At 37.3% G+C, this 19,486-nt stretch overlaps 1 protein-coding gene and 1 long non-coding RNA gene across 10 annotated transcripts in view; one reads left to right on the top strand and one right to left on the bottom strand.

Annotated features, from left to right (window-relative positions):
* NFIA (nuclear factor I A) overlaps window positions 1–19,486 on the top strand; it is a 469,138-nt gene that overhangs the window by 263,288 nt on the left and 186,364 nt on the right. The gene's annotated exons all lie outside the window — the stretch shown is intronic.
* On the bottom strand, window positions 1,237–19,315 carry LOC125641707 (uncharacterized). The gene is made up of 3 exons (XR_007358124.2): window positions 19,061–19,315; window positions 15,978–16,071; window positions 1,237–2,364 (listed from the first exon to the last, which is right to left on the bottom strand). It is a non-coding gene; the product is annotated as an uncharacterized LOC125641707 (long non-coding RNA).

The raw sequence follows: 19,486 nt of genomic DNA, 5'->3' as shown, positions 1-19,486 counted from the left end.
GAGGATCTGGCCCTACACTGATAAAATTAAATAAAAATATCAGTCCTTTTATCTGTGTGCAAATTAAGTGAGTTAATGTGATATGAAAAAATGTTTGTGTACATTGTAATCTTGCTCTAGGGTAGTAATCTACAAATTGATCTGAAAAGATTGTATGTGCTTTGGGGAAAATAGAAAATTGTGTTAAGCCACAGTTTCACTAATTATTGATTATAGGGAGCTGAGCTCTGGGTATCTCTGAGATTATAATAATAACTATGTGGAGTTATCTTTTAAAAGTGATATCACACAGGACTTTAAAGAGCAGATTAAAACTAAGGTTTTCTAATTGACTTCAGTTTACTGTAGTTATGAAAGTGTAACATTTTGAAGTAGAGCAAATAATTAACAAGTGAAGAAAAAATAATATAACTCCAAAGAAAAAGCAAAACAAGCAGCATCTTGTAGATGAGCACATCAGCTGAGGCAAGATCTACACAAGAAACCTTTGCAGGTAAAGCAGTTTTGATTAGGGGTGTGATTTTTTTTTGCAACATTTCTGTACTGGCGAAAGCCCTAGTGCAGACTCAGTTATACCAGCTTGAAAGAGCTTTTGCTCGTATGGTTTATTTTACTCAGGGAACTGGTATAAGCACTTGTTTGCTGGTATAAGCCTCATCTATGCAAAGAGGGTTTGCAGGTATAGCTGTACTGATATAGTTACACTAGCAAACTGTTTCTAGTGTACACCTGTCCTTCTTAAATTAAGTAATTGCATGTAGAGGTTGCACTGGCTCCAAAGGATGTCAATAGTAAAACTCCTTTTGATATCAATGGGAACAAATATTGGCCATTCCTGTTGTACAGTGATGTTTTTTGAAACCCCCAGAATCTTCATGAATGTCTTATCTAGAGTCTAGTGGTGACAGGACGTGTAAAGATTTACTGTCACTCGCAGCATTATTATTATTTATACCCAGAAAAGGATTGTTGCTAAACACTTCAGTTCTACCACCCGTACCCTAATTAGGCCAGATCCCAAACTGCGTAAGTCAGTGTAGCTGCAAAGTAACTATGCCAATTTACACAACTCAGGATCTGGCCCACTCAGTAGTACCTTATGCTGCAAGTAGTCCCATTAAAATGAATAAAACTGTTTGCAGAGTAAGGTATTAACTCAGTGGGTAGCTGAATGTGGCCTATAAATGTATAGTAGTAAAATACTGGGGAGGAAGTAACCCATAATTGTAAAAAAAATGAAAGCATACATACTGCGAATGTTTTTTAATGTACTGATAAAGCAGATGTGTATATTCAAGCCTTTTGCTATTTTATTTTTCATGCAAAGTGAAATTTGTTAAACATTCACAGTTTTGGAAAGCATATGTAAAGGTCTTGAGTTTTCTGTTCTTTTCATAGGTCTGTTTATTTAAGTAGCATGATCCTATCTATCATTGGAAGTATAGTAGAACAAAAGTATCTATCTAATTAAATCTTATCAGTCTATTCAGGAATTTATACTGTGTTCATCACCTTGGTATGTACAGGAGATTTTTGTAGAAGGAAAATGGGGCACCTGAGAGTAAATGAGTGTTAGATGATGAAAGATAAGGGTTAAAACTTTTATGATTACAGTACTAACATTTCTTCTCTGTCATCAACTCTCTGATATTTTAGCATTTCAGAAAGAAAGAAAGAAAGAAAGAAAGAAAGAAAGAAAGAAAGAAAGAAAGAAAGATAGATAGATTACACGATGTGGCACCTAGATATTTGATATTGTGTAGTAAATGTGGTGAGGGCTCTTTGATTTATTACCTAAAGATATTACTAACTGCAAAATCTTTAATCTTAGATCTTATAATAACAACTTTAATAATAAACCATAAACAACAACAATAATAATTAATAATAATAAGATAATGCTTTTCAATGCCTGTAAAAAATCTAGCAAATATTTTTGGTTAACACTAGGCAATACTACAACAAGTCTGGCATTGCAGGATCACAGGAACTGGCATTTTCACTAAAGTACCTGTACTTGTGAATCGAGGAATTCTTCAGTTTCTTAACTCTGTGAAAACCCTTTTCAAACAATATTTTTAAAGTGTTAGAATATTTGTGTCTTTTTGATTTTTTTGTGACAGATCCTAAATATCTTACAAGGAAATGTGAAAATGTTCATAGCACATAGCACTTACAAGAATACATAGCAAGCTACCATCCATGGAAAATTTAAAGGGAGAAAGTTTCCATGCAATCACTACTTGTGCAATATTATCAATGTTAGCTCATAGCTCAGTTCTCCTGCTGTTGAAGTCAATGTCGCAATCCCTGTAGACTGCATGGGAGCAGGAGCTGACCCTTGCTTTGTCCCATGATGATCTCCTTCGATTAAAAGAAAGGTTAAAGTTAGATCCGTTTCTTGTTTAACATAATTAAATATATGCGTTAGTAATAAATCAACAGAATTTCATCCAGTATAGTCAAGCCCCTTTCATTTTCATAGCAAGCTAGCAGAAGGTACTTGCTATTGATATTTCCTCCTACTACTTTTTTTGAAACTACTACAAAAAACAAGCAAACAAAAACCAACCCAACCAATAAACACTTCAGTGGTTTTATGAAAGTCCAAACTGAGGGCTAGCTTTTGCTCTTACATAAGTGTGCAGAACAGCTCTTGAAGCCAGTGAGAGCTGTAGGCCTGTATTTGAAGGCAGAATTTGGCCCATAGTTTGTTGTTTATATAAATTAGTGGCCAAGACAAATCTAAATGGTGTTAAAGAGGTTGGGGCAGGTGCTGAGCTGTTGTCAATTGATGCAGCTCCATGAAAGCGAATAGAGTTACACTGATTTATGCCCTCTGAGAACCTGGCCTCTTGTCATGTTTCCCACTGAAATCCCAGAAAAGTTCCTCGTGATTGCCTCCCTGCAAAACAGGTTCATTAACATCCTGGTTCTCAACTCCTCACTGAATCAACCTAGGCAGCAAAGTGGATTGGAATAGGTTAGCTTTGTGCACGAGATGTTGCAAGGCTTCTTAGCCCAGTTTCCTGTGATGATACATACCTCCTTTTGTTTTCCTGGCCAGATCATTCTGGTTCAGAGAAGTAAATAGAACAACAGGAATAATCCAGTTCCACAGGTCCTAAATGAATGATGTATACTTAATTCAATCTTTATTATTCTACCTGTGCCAGTGAATATTCTCCTTGCTGCTGGGTAAGCCCAGATGTACACCATCTGCTTGTCTGATGATCTTTGACATGATTGAGAGGCCACCAAAAATACCTGGTGATCTCATACTTTGTAACTGACTGGTATAAAAGGAGAAGATGTTAATAATCAAACACCTTAAACTTTTGCTGGACACATTTTCAAAGTAAACTCCACCGAGCCTCTAAAACTGCATGCGTCTAAGCTTTTGCATGTAGATTTGTCTTCAGCCAAATTTTTGCATACATCAATTTTTAAATCCAAAATATTGTAGAATCTGCTTTGGACGGTGCTTTTGAAAATCTGACCCTGTAATTCTACCTCCATATGCTTTGTAAGAGCTCTACTTCTGTGCCTGCCCAGTCTGCTATTGTAGCTGCCTACATCTTGAATTCCTGTCAACCATAGTCATAGGGTCTTATGGCCAAATAGGTTGTTATTTTCCTTAGAACTAACTTTCCCATTTTCGTACCTGAAAGAAAACTCACACCTTTTAGGAATGGGTAGAAATATCAGCCTATATACCTCATTGGGCAATTCAGAAAGAGCCTGACCCTGCATGGTGCTGAGTGCCTCCTGCCAAGTGCTGAAGTCAATAGAAACTGAAGTCACTCAGCACCTTATAGGATCAAGCTATAAACTGGAGCACTGACCTCCACTGGGCTAATACTGTGTACATAGTCTGACCCGGATCCACAGCTGCTGTAAAATGATGTAGTCTACTGAAATCAGTGGAGCTAAGCGGAGGGTTACATCTGCTGGGGCTCTGGTCCTCTGTGTCCAGTCAGTGGGTTGTGCTTATTGTCTCCATTTTTCTAAATGTGCTTGAGCAGGTACTTTTGATTTTTGTCTTTTTTTAAATTTACAGCATTAGAATAGATTTTCAGTGCTACTCTCTTTCATAGCTCATAGATGTGGTTTATCAGCATGGCAAAAAAAAGTATGAAAAGGTTAGTTCAAGTGTAGGAAAGACAGGAGATCTGTACAAATTAGATATTTCTAAGGGTGAACTAATTGGTAGCATGGTTAAAATGGCATTCACAACACACAATATAGAGAAATGATCATATCTACTTTTAAAAGCCTGTAGATTCTTCCTTTGCCAGAAGGATTAGCTCCACCTTCTTACTCATTGGCTTTATGGTAGGGTGTTTTTTCATGGTAGAGAGTAATTTGGGCACAGTGCCGACAGGGTCCAGACTTGTATCCCTCACTGTATCACTACTACATCTGGAAAAATCTGGACCTGAAAATGTTGCCACATACATGGCAACAGCCAGAATAACAATACAGGCAACATATATACCTTATAAACCATCTGGTAAAAAAATACGGAGTCAAGGTCTACCCAAATATTTTCAGTTTTATTTATTCAACCCAAACCTTATAAATCAATTGTATTTTTTTCCTTAATAGAATTACTGACTAAGCATAAAAAGAAAAGGAGGACTTGTGGCACTTTAGAGACTAACAAATTTATTTGAGCAAAAGCTTTCGTGAGCTACAGCTCACTTCATCGGATGCATGTATCTGATGAAGTGAGCTGTAGCTCACGAAAGCTGATGCTCCAATAAATTTGTTAGTCTCTAAGGTGCCACAAGTCCTCCTTTTCTTTTTGCGGATACACACTAACACGGCTGCTACTCTGACACCTGACTAAGCTTAGTAGAGAGAATTAAAAAAAAAACCTAACCTTCCGTGAAGAACCCCGAGAGGTGGTCTACACTTAATGGTCAGAAATCTCGGTACATTTTACAAAGGCTACAGTGATATGGTCCCTTTGATTTTGCAGGAAAACTAGCATTTTTTTGATCCCCTGATCTGTTTGTCCATATGCTGGTATACAACCATGAAAAATCCTCCATCTTCCTTGCAACACACATCTCAACCAGTCTGTAATTACATTAATCTTTTCCTTCAATCATCCCTTGTCCTGGTTCAGCACGTTCAGATTTTTCACTGAACTTTTGTGTCAATATCAAAATCTTGAACCAAAAGCAGCACATCTGTGGGTTCTTAAATGTGGTGTTCTAATGCCAGCTTGAGTGTCAAGAATTAGAGAACTATCAGGAAACAGTCATGATTGAATTCAAATTTTCCAGTGTATTTATGGTCTGTTTGGTCAACCTACTGAGTGACATTTAATTACAGGACTTCTTTACAGCACTCCAGGTAAGCTACCTAACAAAGCACAATGGAGGTAGGAAATCCCAACAATACTTTGTAGGAGTTGGAAAATGACAGAACTGCTTTCAAGTTTCCAGCTGTGAGAGTCTAATCATAATAACAGAGTTTCAGAAGCACTTGTCCTCTCATTTGCCATGAATGATATGTGTGCTAACGCAGGGAGCTTTAAAATAATTTGACTCCTTGTTCACTCTCACTTTTGTAACCAGATTCTTGAATATTCCGGTGAATACAGAAGCCAAAGCAGATAGAAATAAAAATGCATTATTCAAAAAAGCTGATTGGTAGCTTTTCTAGCCCAAGTTTACTATAATGTATAGGCTGTCAGTCAGTACAGGTGAATGCTTGGAATACTTAGGACACATACATATTGTGTGTCACACCTTTTTGTGTACACTAACTGACAGTTTACATATACTGCATTGAATTAGACTGTTATACAAAATTATGCAATCCTCCCTGGGAGCAATGCTCTTATACATTTGACCAAAGTTGCAACACTAATCAGGACTTGTGTACCTTTGACTACTTACTTTTTAATATTTTTAAATACGTGTATTTTACAGCAAAGCCTTTTGCAGTTGATTTGCTCATATAATATGAATAGCTGTATATTTTCCTACCTGTACATATTACTAGCTATTTTATTACAATACATTTAAACTCAATAGCAATGGAGACTTTACTAGATGCTTAACTAATTTATTGTGGCAATGTGGTATTTAGACCACGGATTGTCTGCCAGTACAGTTAAAAGAAATTAGAGACACCATCATTGCTAAATCACTTTACCATTCAAAGAAGAACTGTAAACATATGCATTCATTTAATTATAATAGTGCCAATTATAAGAGAAATTGTAATGCTGAGAGCAGTGGCTTTTATGTAATCATAATAATGGCATGTATTTATCTTGGTTTGGCAAGTTAGGCCTTTCTTTAATAGTTGGCTTTGCCTGAATAGAATGTGGTTTGCTGAAACCAACAATAACCCCCACACCCTTCCATTTGTTATTACGCAAATACTGAACAATAATAATATGGTATAAATGATTAATGTATGCATAGATTAGCAAGTATCTTTGAGGTTTAAAAAGTGTATTTACTTTCATTCTTCTGTTCGACTAAGCATATGGAACAATTAAATGTTCAAGTAGAAATTTCTTCTTTTTTTTCTTCTTTCTTCAGTAAAACTGAGAAATAAGCTCAGGGCCCGATTCTGTTTTCATTGAAGTCCACGGGAAATTTACCATCAACTTCATAGAAGCAGGCCCATTGTTTTTAAAACACTTTTTCTGTAGTTGTTTTGCCTATTAAAACATGATTTCATATCCTGATTTCAAAATATTCTCCATATAAATACCATAAACTCATACTGGGTGTTTTGCACTGACTGCTGCAGACACTAAGTATAGGTCTCATTTGTAAGTATAAAAAGAAAATTCTAATTATACTTACAAAGCTAAAATAATCTAATTAAAATATTGATTGAAATGCCTTTATTTAGTATAACCATTTATATTTGTCAAAATGTGTATGGGATTTATACGAATTCAAAAGACAAGTGGAAAAAAAAGTTAGGCATGTGTTTTTTTCAGTGAATAACAGTTATCGGCGCTTGATTTCTGTAGATCCCTGTCGGCCCTTATTATATATAAAGCAAATGAAATCCTTCCTTTCTGAGACTCATTTAAAAGCGTCAGCTATCACAGAGCTGATTTACAAGAAGGTTACATGGAGCAAAATGATGATATTTTATGGTATATTGACGCAGACAGCAACAAAATATTGACCTGGGGCCCCAGTAAATGTTACGAGTTTATAAAAGACTTGAAAGAGTTAAAAAATGCATTACTTGAAACTTGATATAAAAATTGTGGCCAAAGTAAGCAATGTGCTGGAGCACTTGATTATTCTTTTATCAATAAATAAGAGTGGCATACAGTTAATTTCAGCACTGTAATTGAGCAATGCATTCTGGGAAGCTGAAAAGCACTGTAAGATGAGGAAATGTTTTACAGACTAATCATGAGAAGAAAGGAGCCTTTCATAGCCCGTATGATGCTGTTGTCAGAGCTAAAGGCAGATAATGATTCAGTAATAATGGCACATTGTGGATATTTAAGCTGAAAAGATTGGGACAAAATGAGCAGACATTGTTGGTTTGCTAACCTGAACAGTTTGTCTTTGGGCTCCAAAACCCATCTAAACTAAACATTTTATATTAAAAAGTTTTAAAATTCACAAACAAAGATATTTCTGGGACACTTGTATCAAAAAATCAGTTCCGTTTTGTTTGTTCCAGTTACCTTTTTTCAGCTGTAATTGATAGTCATGATTTTTTTTTATTACTCTATGAGCTGACAAAGTATAATGTGCTTCATACTGCGTAAATCTTCTTTCATTTAGGTGCCAGAAGAAATCATCTCAAAAGAAAATCAGTTTTAGTAATGATCTAAAATATTAAATATAAAATTGAGAGTGTCATATTGCAAATAAGTGGACTAATTTGCATTTTGGCTCCAGGGCATCGATAGTGCTATAAAGAGTCATGCAGTTGAATTTATGTACATTGTCTTTTTTCTTCATTAGTACATTTTGGATCTGTTAGTTGTCTTTCTTTAAACATCTGTTAAATGCAGCTTTATAAAGCCATGCTTTCCCATATGTTTGGGAATGTTACCAAAAGCCTGGAGCCTTGGCCTCCTGAACACTGCTTCATTTCAGAGGAAAAGGTAGATGAACTTCGAGGGCCAGATCCTGCTTTTAACAGTCAATGGTCAAACTTCCATTGATTTCAGTACGTGCTGGAGCAGCCCCTAAAACATTTAAGGCCCAACCCTGGTAGGAATTGAGAACTTGCAACTTCCACTGCCTTTAGGTAATGGTTTTAAATAAATGTGTTTAAAGGCTTTTTTCATTTGGTCTTTAGGAAAAAGTCCAATTTTAGCAAACAACGCTGTAATGTGAGAACATTTGGCCAAATCCTACTTTCCAAATTACTCCCATGAATAATGCCAGTGAATGCAATATTACCGCTTGTGTGAGTAAGAGATGGAGGAACTGGCCCTTTATTTTGTGCATATGAAGTGTATACACACACAACTATACATTAATTTATTATCATCTCTGTGATGACGTAAATAATTCCAGGACTGGTATTTCCTTTGTAAATACACTTTTCATGTGCCGTTTTACACAAGGGATAAAATGAAACATACTTCTAATGGCTATACAAATGTGTGTTTTTTCCCTTGAGAAAAATATTTATAATAAATAACTTCAAAATTTAAATAAAAATATATCTTTAAAAAAGTTTTTGTTCTGAGCATTCCATAAAAAATTATGTTGTGTGTTTACAGTAAGAATCATTTGGATCCATATGTTTTAAATCTGTGTATTTACTAAACTAGATTTTGTTTATTTTAGAACATTTTAAAAATATATTTTTTATTATTAATTTTTTTACAAAGTTCTATATATATTAAAGGATTTTAAAAACACGGGGCTACGTCCTCAGCTGGTATAAATTGGTTTTAACTCTTCTGGCTCACAGTACATGGAGAAGCTGAACACTAGGAGTGTTGTAAAAAAAGGATGAAGTGCAATTCACCATGGTCTCCAAGGCCCCAATCCTGCAAACATGGACACGCTTAACTTTACTACCTTGAGTAGGGCTGGTCATGGTAGTAAAGCTAAGCATGTGTGCAGCATTGGGACCCAAGCTGGGAGCTTGTAGAGTCCAAAGGGAAAAGAAGACAGAGGGTGATGGTTAGCAGCAAAAATGTTCCACAGTCCAAGGCATACACTTGCAACTCTAGTGAACGGTGAAGTTTGTTATCCACACTACATTCTAATGGAAACAGCTACTCCAGCACAATTCAAAAATGAACATTGATACAACTATATGACTGATCTGCCAACAACATTAAATATACACAGATCGAGCTGCTGTTAGAAGCTGAGTGGCTCCTTCCAGGGGCTGGGTGCCATCAGCTTCCTTTGAGTTCACTGGGAGTTCGGGGTGATCAGGCTCCATATTTTTAGCCACAGAAGGAGTACATTAATTGAGAGACTATTTTCAAGACATTTGCACAGTTACTAACAAGAATGGCTCATTTGAACCTTCACTGCTTGGGTCCTCTTAGTGACTGCCAGTCTTTTTTCTAGGAAATTTTCCCTGTATTGTCTCAGAATATATTGGATGTCAGTTATCTGACTCTCAGTTTGGTAGGGTATAACATGGCTATATCAATTTTCTTTAGAAAAAATCCTAAACTCTGTGCAGTGCTATGGTTTTGGTTTGCTCTGTCTCATGCAAACTTTTTCTTTCATTTTGATTCATGTGGCTTGTACACCTTGAATTTCACATTGAGTTTTCAGTTTAAACAAATCCCCAAACAAAAACAGAAGTCAGGTTAAATCACTGAGTTTCACCAGACCACTAGTGTTTACATCTAGGGACAGGTAATTTTATTCCCTTCTTAGAGAATCAAGAGAAAATTTTGATTTTTTCCTCGTGAAGCTCAGCAGTCTTTCTCTCTCTCTCTCTCTCTCGCTCTCACATGGGTTCGAGGTGCAAAATTCAGATGTCGATCCAGATTTCAAAAAACTCAAAACTCAGTGCTGTTAGGAGGAGTTTAATTTGACCCACTCTAAAGATAGACAGCTGGATCCTTAGCTGATGTAAATTGGTGTAGCTCCATTGGCATAGCTCCATTGACTTCAGTGAGGATCTGGTCCAGGGGTTGTTTGCAAATTCCAATCAGATCTGAATTCAGGTTTTTAATATTCTCTAAGGTTGGGTGTGATTTGATTTGGGGCTTGGTTTGGGCCCATATCTATTTTCTATTAGCTGAAAGCACATCAGAATACCGCCAGGTTCATCCACACCACTGTTCCTTTTTTACTTGTATGATAAAGATACATAAAGAGAAATGGATTTGTCCTCCATATTAATATCGAGGACTCTTGCCAAGGCTTTATTTCAAAATACAGTGGTATATGCACCTTGCTTCTCAGCAGAGAAATCCAAGACACAGAAGTTTGGCCTTCGCTTGATTCTCCATAATCTGCAATCCACTCTACCAAGGTAAAGTTCTTAATTCTCCATCTGTCAAAGGACTTGTCTAATAGTGCATCTTACAAACAGTAATCCCTGATCTGCTTGTCCCACCTCCTTCCTTGATCCATCTAGGCCCTCCTGGTTTGCTGAGAATACTTCAAATGTTGCCCTTGCAAGAGGACAGAGTTGTCTGGAGCTTATCCAACTTGGCATGGGTATGTTCTAATAAAACTCTTAAGTGATTCTCCTTACCAATGAGGAAGGAGATGAGGAAGATGAAGGAAAGGATGGCACCAAGCATCCCGCAGCATGCAATTTTTGGGAAAGTCACTTTTCTCCCCCTAATTCTTACTCTTGACTGCTGATGATCATAATAATAATACTTGGCATTTATATAGCACTTTCTTCATCTTCCAGGTTCTTTTACAAACACTAAGTAATGAATTAATCTTCACAACATACATGTGTAACAGGCAAATATTGCCATGTCACAATTAGGGAAACTGAGGCAGAGAGGTTATATCAATATACATTATCGATATTGTGGTAGCTCCTAGGGCCCTGACTGAGATGAGGGCTGCTTTGTGCCTTGGCACTGTAAAAATACACAGTAAGAGACATTTCCTGCCCTGAAGATTTTATAATCTAAATAGACAAGGCAGTCAAAGAATAGGAGACAGGAAGTATTATTAGCCCCATTTTACAGAACTAAGGCACACCGCGATTAAGTGATTTACCCAAGGGCACACACAAAGTCTGTGTCAAATTGTGGATTTAAAACCCAAATCTCCCGAGTCCTATTCCAATGTTTTAGCTATAAAATCATCCTTTCTCTCACAGATTAATAGCATAAGGCTCAGATCACTGGATCATGCTAACACTATTAGACCACACATATGCCTTTCAAAGGCTTCTTAATAAGACATCCTGTTGAATGAAAACATTAAAATATCATTTTAGATACTACAGTGATGGACGCTATAGAAAAATGTACCACAGAGAGATTAGATTAGGGTAAGATGTTCCAAGATGGCAAGGACCTCCTTAAAAAAAAAAAAAATCCAATCAACCAGATGTAACTGAGTTAAGCTTGCTCCCTTTTTGAACGGTATTTTAATTCTGAGCAACCGCGGTTAAAGTCCATCAAAGTAAAATTAATTTTGTGATTTAGATTACCGTAAATCACTGTTCAGATATTCCAGTGTCCTATTTTTGACACAAAAAGCATTTTTAATGGAAAAAGGGCAAGCAAGCTATAGTCAGAATTCATGTTTTTTTTATAACTGAGGAGGGTGTTTCTTCATGTCCAACTTGGCTTTTACTATTTGAGACCCAAGTTCAGCAAAGCACTTGAGCATATACCTAACTTTAAATATATGTGTATATCCCATTGACTTCAGTTTGACTGGAATTTACCTTTGCCATGGACTTTTGCTCATGGACCTGTGAGATATAAGCACATGCTTAGAATTAAGCATGTACTTTAGTGCTTTTCCCAAAGCTGTTGTGAATGTTTAATGGAGTATTTACACCACGAATAGTATAGGCACCTGTGCTTCAACACCCATGATCAAACAGATGTTTGTGTTGTAATGCATACCAGGTGCTTTTGTGTTAATGGATCACTCAAGTGAAGTTTTTGAACGCTCATTTTCAATAGAACTTCTTTTTTAAATTGTAAGTGAAGGGAATATTCAAAAATAAAATTATATTCAATAAAGACAAGTGCCTGCTTAAAGCTACACTAACTAGGAACAGGTTTCAGAGCAGCAGCCGTGTTAGTCTGTATCCGTAAAAAGAAAAGGAGGACTTGTGGCACCTTAGAGACTAACAAATGTATTAGAGCATAAGCTTTCGTGAGCTACAGCTCACTTCATCGGATGCATACAGTGGAAATCTCCCCACTATATTTTCCACTGTATGCATCCGATGAAGTGAGCTGTAGCTCACGAAAGCTTATGCTCTAATAAATTTGTTCGTCTCTAAGGTGCCACAAGTCCTCCTTTTCTTTTTACTAACTAGGAAAACTGGAATGAAAGCTGGACATCTGCCCTTAGCTCATAGGTGATGGTAGTGGCAGAAGACACTTGTTAATGTGCACCTCAAATGCCTGGATCCTTTATGTAAATAGGAACTGTGCTGTGGTAACTTCTTGCATATTGTGATGTGTGTTTCTCCCTTGAAGTGATTTTAGTTTCGTATGTGAATAAAAGCTAGCATGTTTGATACTTTCAGGAGTTTAAAAAGTAAGGACAGATCAACTCAAGAAGGAAAAAGCCATGGGAGGAAACCTTTATTTAAAAGTAAATTTAAAAAGAGAGAAATGGTTTATTTTAACATTTCTTTCTTGAAAATAAAAAAAGGTGAAGTTGGTTGAATTTGGGGAAAAATTGCATTTAACACTTGGATGCACTTTGCTCTAAAATGAATGCTTGCTCAAGAGTTTATGAAGGCTTCATGGGAAGAGCAAAGCAATCTAAGCCATATGTATTGGGCAGACTGCCAGTTGTTTGCCAATATGCCCAGGCCACCTGGATATATATGCAGCCAACTATGCCATTCTGACTAGCCAGCTTTAACCTTCAGACTGCTGCTTTTTCAGCTCTTATGAAACTCTAAAAATCTCCAAAGTGCATTCCATTTCTCCCATGCCAGTAGTTTATGTGCATCCAGACAGGCTGTACAGGTACACTGACCAGACAGATCACAGCACCCATTTTGAACGAGCTCTTCTTTTGTCTAGAGAGCAGTTTAATAGTGTTGAACCAGGGCCATAAGATGAGTCTGGAGATAGCAGACTGAAACCTTTACCCATCTGCCGTAGACAGACACTTAGACTGACAAGCCACAGTTTTACTCCCAAGTCTGGGGAAACACTGTTTTATAAGTATAGTTTATCAAGATTTTGTTTAACATAGTTTGCCACGGTAACTTTCTTAACTGAATATTTTCACGAAATTTAAAAGAACTGAAGCATTTATTGTAACTCAGGCATTAATAGCATGTGGTTGCATTATATGAGGTAATTTATTGAAATGTTTATTCATTAAATTTCACTTGCAACCAAAAGTACCTCAATAGTCTATTAACCTTTAGTTAAATTCTGTGTCATGGACAAAGCCTGAAACTAGTACAGTATTTGTGGCAGCATTGTAACATCTAGGTGATTTCAGATACAGTGAAGTTATTCTAAATATTGAAACTAATGGAGAAAAAAGATTATGTTCAACTCGGTAAACACAGCAGGGGAAGTTTTAGTGTAAGGAACAGCAAAATTTTAAATATGGCCTATCTGAGGTGATAGTCATGCACCACAGATTAACTGTCCTTTACCTGAATAAAAAGCAGCTCTGGCAGTTTAGCATGGAGACTTTCCTTCTCTGTATAGCTTTTAATTAATGCATTTCTAATTGTTGTTATATTTTGAGGGTTGGGGGTGCAATCAAGCCTATGTGTTACATATCTGTTTCAGTTTAGAGAGATACATGCAAATATTTTATTTGTGGAAGTAAATGAGAGCAGGGTAGACATCTAGCTACCTGATTGCACCACAGATCATCTGCCAGTGGAAAAACGGAACTGATGTTTATTTGCATAAAACTGTAGGTTCAAAAAGGAGCCAAAGTTAAGGCCCTTTTAAAAATAAGGCCTTTAATGAAGCTGGACTGAGTCTGTAGCTAAACTCAAACCAGGCAACTGTACATGTATCAGGGTTTCAGGATGAAAGTTTGTCACTGTTCTACTGCACATTGCTGTCATTGCGACAAGAAGCTATTCTAGTCCCCTCTAACACTTGTACCCTTGCTTTGTTCCCAACATCCAGCTGATGAAAACTGGCTGAGATCACATGTGGAGCCCATCTGCTCTGCTGCGTAATCCACCAAGGCTTGCTGTTGAGCTGAGTGACCCACTCTTCCTCCCTAAAGGGGTTGAGACACATTGCTTTTGGCGCGAGGGGGTGGCATTGTAATTTTTCGTGAAAATTCACACTAAAACCTTGGCGGCTGACACATTTTTGGGACTCTGATTTGTCTTCTCCTTGTAAGATACATATTGCAGATTTGTCGTTTATTAGTAGAGAAAGACATGGTTGCAAATGCACAAAGACAGACATACAGTGATAGGGAAAGGGTCCCATTGAGTTTTACTGTCTGTCAGGTGAGATGCAGCTGAAGCCAACCCCATCTTTGCTATCCTGGCCTGGTGTGGCTGTCAGCGTAGATAGCTGTGGCTAGGACGGAGGCAGAAGTGCAGAAATGGAGACAGGTGGTGAAACCGAAGGTTTAAAAGGGGTGATATCATATAGGTATTTAAGGTACACTTACAATTCACAAGTTTTGCCTTTAAATGTTCATTGATCCTTTCTGTGCCTAATGTGCTAATATATATTTGCTTACATCTATGCCTACATAAATATATACATCACATTTTTTACTACAGTATTTGTTTAGTCAGTGAGCCACAATGTATCGGTCTACAGTGCTCTTTCTGTGACATTTAATCTTAATAATAGATTTAAGGCACCACTCTAATACCTTGCCTTAATCATATGGTTCTTCTATCAGTCAGTGTTTATTATCTAATATTTCCCTGTGGTGTGTGTGTATGAGAGAGAGATAATTCTTTTTTCATTTTATTTATTTGGACCTGATTTTCTTTTCAGATAAAAAGTTTGACCATAAATAACAATTCTTTCATCCAAGGATCTCAAAGCAGTGAAGTTTTAAAGGTTGCCCATAATGAAGTTGTTTAAACAGGAATCATAATACCCTTTGAATAATATTTAAGATGTTAAATATCTAAACATTAGTTTGGCTAGCCCACACTTAAGATTTTCTGTTAAAAAGGACTGAGAAGAATATGGCCATGCCAAAGTGGGTGCAATATACAATACTATCCGGAATGGAACAGGTTCTTCATTCTTCTGTCACTTTTGCCTATGCTTTCCCCTTCTTGTGACCAAATTCCCCCTCCTTCATCCATCCATATTTACAAAAGGGAGGGGTCTATTACATGTCAGCTGCACTCCCATCTGTATATTAGGAAGAACATAGGCTCAGTTTCCCTTTTCATGCACACATGGGACTCCCAGTAGTGTTAATGTTCCACGCTTGTCTCAGGGGGAAAATGGACCTGAAATCTTTCTTACAGGTAATAACAAAGCTCTCATTCACATGGCTTTGGTTGAAAAATTGAATCTACTCTCCTTTTTTACTCCCTTCCCTCCCTTCCTCTCTCCTCCTCCCCCCTCCCCCCCCAAAGTTCTAGTATGCTGGTCACAAGTACAAACAAAGGGAACGGATTTCCTTTGTCTAATGACAGTTACAGTCACAAAGTGACCTCAGACTCCCCTGTAAGGATAATATGCATTCCTATTTCCAGTCTTTGTCAGGGGAACTATGGGTGTGAATACAAAGCAAAGAAACAGGGCTCAGGCTCTGGGGCTGTTTCATTGCTATGTAAACTTCTTGGCTCAGGGTGCAGCCCAGACTCTGGGACCTTCCCACCTTGCAGGTGGAATCCGGTCCACTCACCTCTCAACATCCAGCAGGTTCTGGGCAGCTCCTCAGCAATTTCTGTTCCAATCTATGTAGCTCTTGCTCCTCTGCCTTCCCCATATGGGGTCTCCTGGTGAGAGCATAGGTGTAAGTCTGGATCCAGTGCCCCCTTCACTCCACTTTGTAAAGACTTTAAAGAGACACTGTCAGATTGAAATAACAGCCCTGAAAGTTCTGTACCTACAAGTGACCTCTAAGACAAGAACAGAAGGCTGAAGAATATTTTCCCTGGGTTTGCAATTTGTTTATTTTGTGTACTTGTGCATCAGTGAGTTTCACGGTGGTGTTGATGGTGTACACCCTGGCATAGGCTCGGCAAGGATTTTTACCAGTTACAGCTACAGTTCGTAGGTGTGTGCACAAAAAGAGAGGGACTGGGGAGTAGAGTTGGGACCACCAAACAGGTTTGGTGGTGGTGTGCTTCAGACCCTTACTAATATAAACTGGGGAGCAGAGAAACTCTGATTTTGTTTTAAAAAAAAGTCAGAACATACTACTGATCAGAAAAAATTGATTTAACTATTCAGTTATTAACAATTAAAAAGCTCAAGTTGACATTGTCACTTTAAGAGGCCAAATTGAGGCAGCCCTGAAAATTTAGCCCATACAGGGAAGAAAGCAAAAGTTGCCTCTGAAAGGCAAAACAGACAAAGATGTGCTCAGAGCCTGCTTGTACTAGCATGTGAAGAACACAATGTAAGCTGTAAAGAGGGAGGAACCTAAATGTATGGGCCTTTTCAGAAAACATTTCTGATCCTAGGTGAAAATCACATAGTAAAGGGGAATGAACTCTGCACTGTTGAACTCAAGGGGGCCAGGATTTCAACCCAGAAGTTTTGACACTAGATTTTAGACATCCCATTTAATAACTAACTCACTTCAGATTAACGCAATAAGAATTCCCCTCATGAATAGTGTTACCCTTTTCTTTTTTTGATCCTAAATCTAGTAACGTTTCTTTTGTCAAATTGGTAAATTCCTCCCTTCAGTTATTTTTCCAGTATTTTACAGCATACAACGGTAGATCAGTGGGAAGTGAACTGCCTTCAGACATGACTGTTTCAATCCAGGCAACTGTGCACTGAGGATGTGTCCTGTTGTGTTGAATTTCACCCCACCACAACACATCATTAGAGCATTGTGACATGAACTGATGTGGAACAGTTAATCATATCTGATTGATGCACTACATCACAATGGTTCAAAACTTCAACTCTTCCCTTGTGTATGGGAAGAGGTTATGTTTCCCTTCCCTTCTACCAAATGCTAACATATATACTAGTCAGGACAGATAAACAGAAGAGTCGATTAAGGGGAGTAGTCTTGATAAGCAGGTGTGAAATTCAGATTGTTACTTCAGGGGAACTCTGAAAGGAGGCTGGTTAGTTGAGCGCCAAACACATGATACAATCTGTCTTTGCATAAAGCAGACAATGGACCTGATTCTGACGTTGTTTATGCTGGAGTAATTCAGGAGTAGATCCACTGGCTGGTGTGATACCAATGTCACTGAGCATAGACTGAGTAGCTCCTATGATATTTTTAACCGGAGGTTTTGTGCTCTGCTTGAATGAGTGAACATTACTGCAGCACCTCTGCTGTGGTTATGAATATATTGGGCGCTGAGGTTTAAGAAATGACAAAATCCCAAATCACCTGGATTATGCATTACTTGGGCTCCGATCCAGAACTGATCTCTATATGATCTTAGGGGTATGCCCATGTCGAGCTCAATCCAGGATTGAGGCCCTGATCAGCTCCGAGCTGATGTAAATTAGCGTGGCTCCACTGAGTAGAGCTAGGCTGGTTTATGTCAGCTGAGAGTCTGGCTCTAGAAGAGGGTGTGTGGTGTTTATGTCCAAAATAGGAGTCAGTGTTATAACTATAATCATTATGATGCCATCCTAAGATAAGAGCAGGGATGTTTTTAAAAATACTAATATAGGATTAGTCTCATACAATTATTATTTAATGACAGCTCCTTTACAAGTTTGAATGTGTTGCCTTGAGACTTGGTCTTCGGTATGGCTCTTTCTGACTTTTATAAATCTGTTAATTTAAATAATATTCCAAGATAAATGAAGGAATTAAAAATGAAAATTATGGAAAAGAAAAAATAAACAGTGCAAACAGAAATTAATATTAATTTAACGCAGAATGTGAAAATGTGTCAAAAGTGCTAATCAAATAGTTTAATGTAAAACAAAAACTAAAAATTGTATTTTTAGGAAGGCAATATTTTCTGTATTAGCTTTCAGTCACTTTCACATAGGACTATATCAGTGCCAATTAAAATTCTATGACCATCAGTATAACGACCCAATCAAAGTTATTTCTAACCTATATAACAACCTAAGTATAATTAACAAACTATATAATTTCTAGAGCTGCCCAAATAATTAAAAATATTTGACAAATAATTGATTCATGATTGAAAAAACGAATAAATTATTTGAAGAACTCCATAGAGCTAGTTGAATAATTAAAAATGTATTTGTGAATAATTGTTAAATTAATTGATGGAAAAATATATTGAATACATTATTAGAACATTAAGTCGAATATGATTTGACTCATACTAGTAGGCTTCAGTACTACAGAGTGCTGAGTACCTTCTGGTGACGATGGGACTGGAGGGTGCTCAGCAGAATGCACTCTCAGGCTTTTAAATATTAGGGCCTTGTTTCAGTAAAGCACATAAACTGGAGCTTAAGTGCTTTGCTGAATCAGGGCCTGTGCCTACTCCTGTAAACACTTACATATGGTTAGCTGGGACCACTACTGTGCATAGAAGTACTTATGTCTGTATGTGTTTGCAGGATCAAAGCCCCGTTTGGTATGAAATTAATCTTTCCAAGCTGTTATTACTAACATAGACATTGTTATACATAAAAGATTTCTTAATATATATATATATCCAAATTTCAACCCCCACATTCAGTGTATTCACGATTTGAACTATTTAAACTGTTCTAATCTTTCCATATTAGGTATTTGCTCAGTAGCCTTAGTTTACAACCAACTATACATATAGATGTATTTCGTAAAATACCTCTCACCCTTATCTTCAGTAATGTGTTTTTTCTGGGTAAAATATACTCCATCTTCAAGGCTCTGTGTGCCTGATCCAAAGCCTATTGAAGTCAATTGGAGAAATCCAGCCCCCCACTCTGTGGCCATTAGGTGACTGTCACCCTTCAGCACAGTTCCTGTACAGGCTTTAGGTGATGAGTGGCGCACTTTGCTTTTGCCTTCGCAAACCACAGAATAATTATGCCCACAGTGTTGAAGGACAATATCAATCTCATGTGATATTTAAGTATTTTCTAGCTTCAAGGCACTTTACACACATGGCTGCTTTTAGTTATGTTTTTATACAATGATTAGTGAAGTTACTCGGGAAAACAATGAATTTCTTGATAATATTCTGAGTTTTCAAGTTCTCATTAGTCTTAACAAAACCTGATAACTGACATACTGGAAGT

This window comes from Caretta caretta, chromosome 8 (assembly GCF_965140235.1).
Source record: "Caretta caretta isolate rCarCar2 chromosome 8, rCarCar1.hap1, whole genome shotgun sequence".
In the NCBI taxonomy this organism is placed as follows: Eukaryota; Metazoa; Chordata; order Testudines; family Cheloniidae; genus Caretta; species Caretta caretta.
This window is presented reverse-complemented; position numbering and strand designations above follow the sequence as displayed.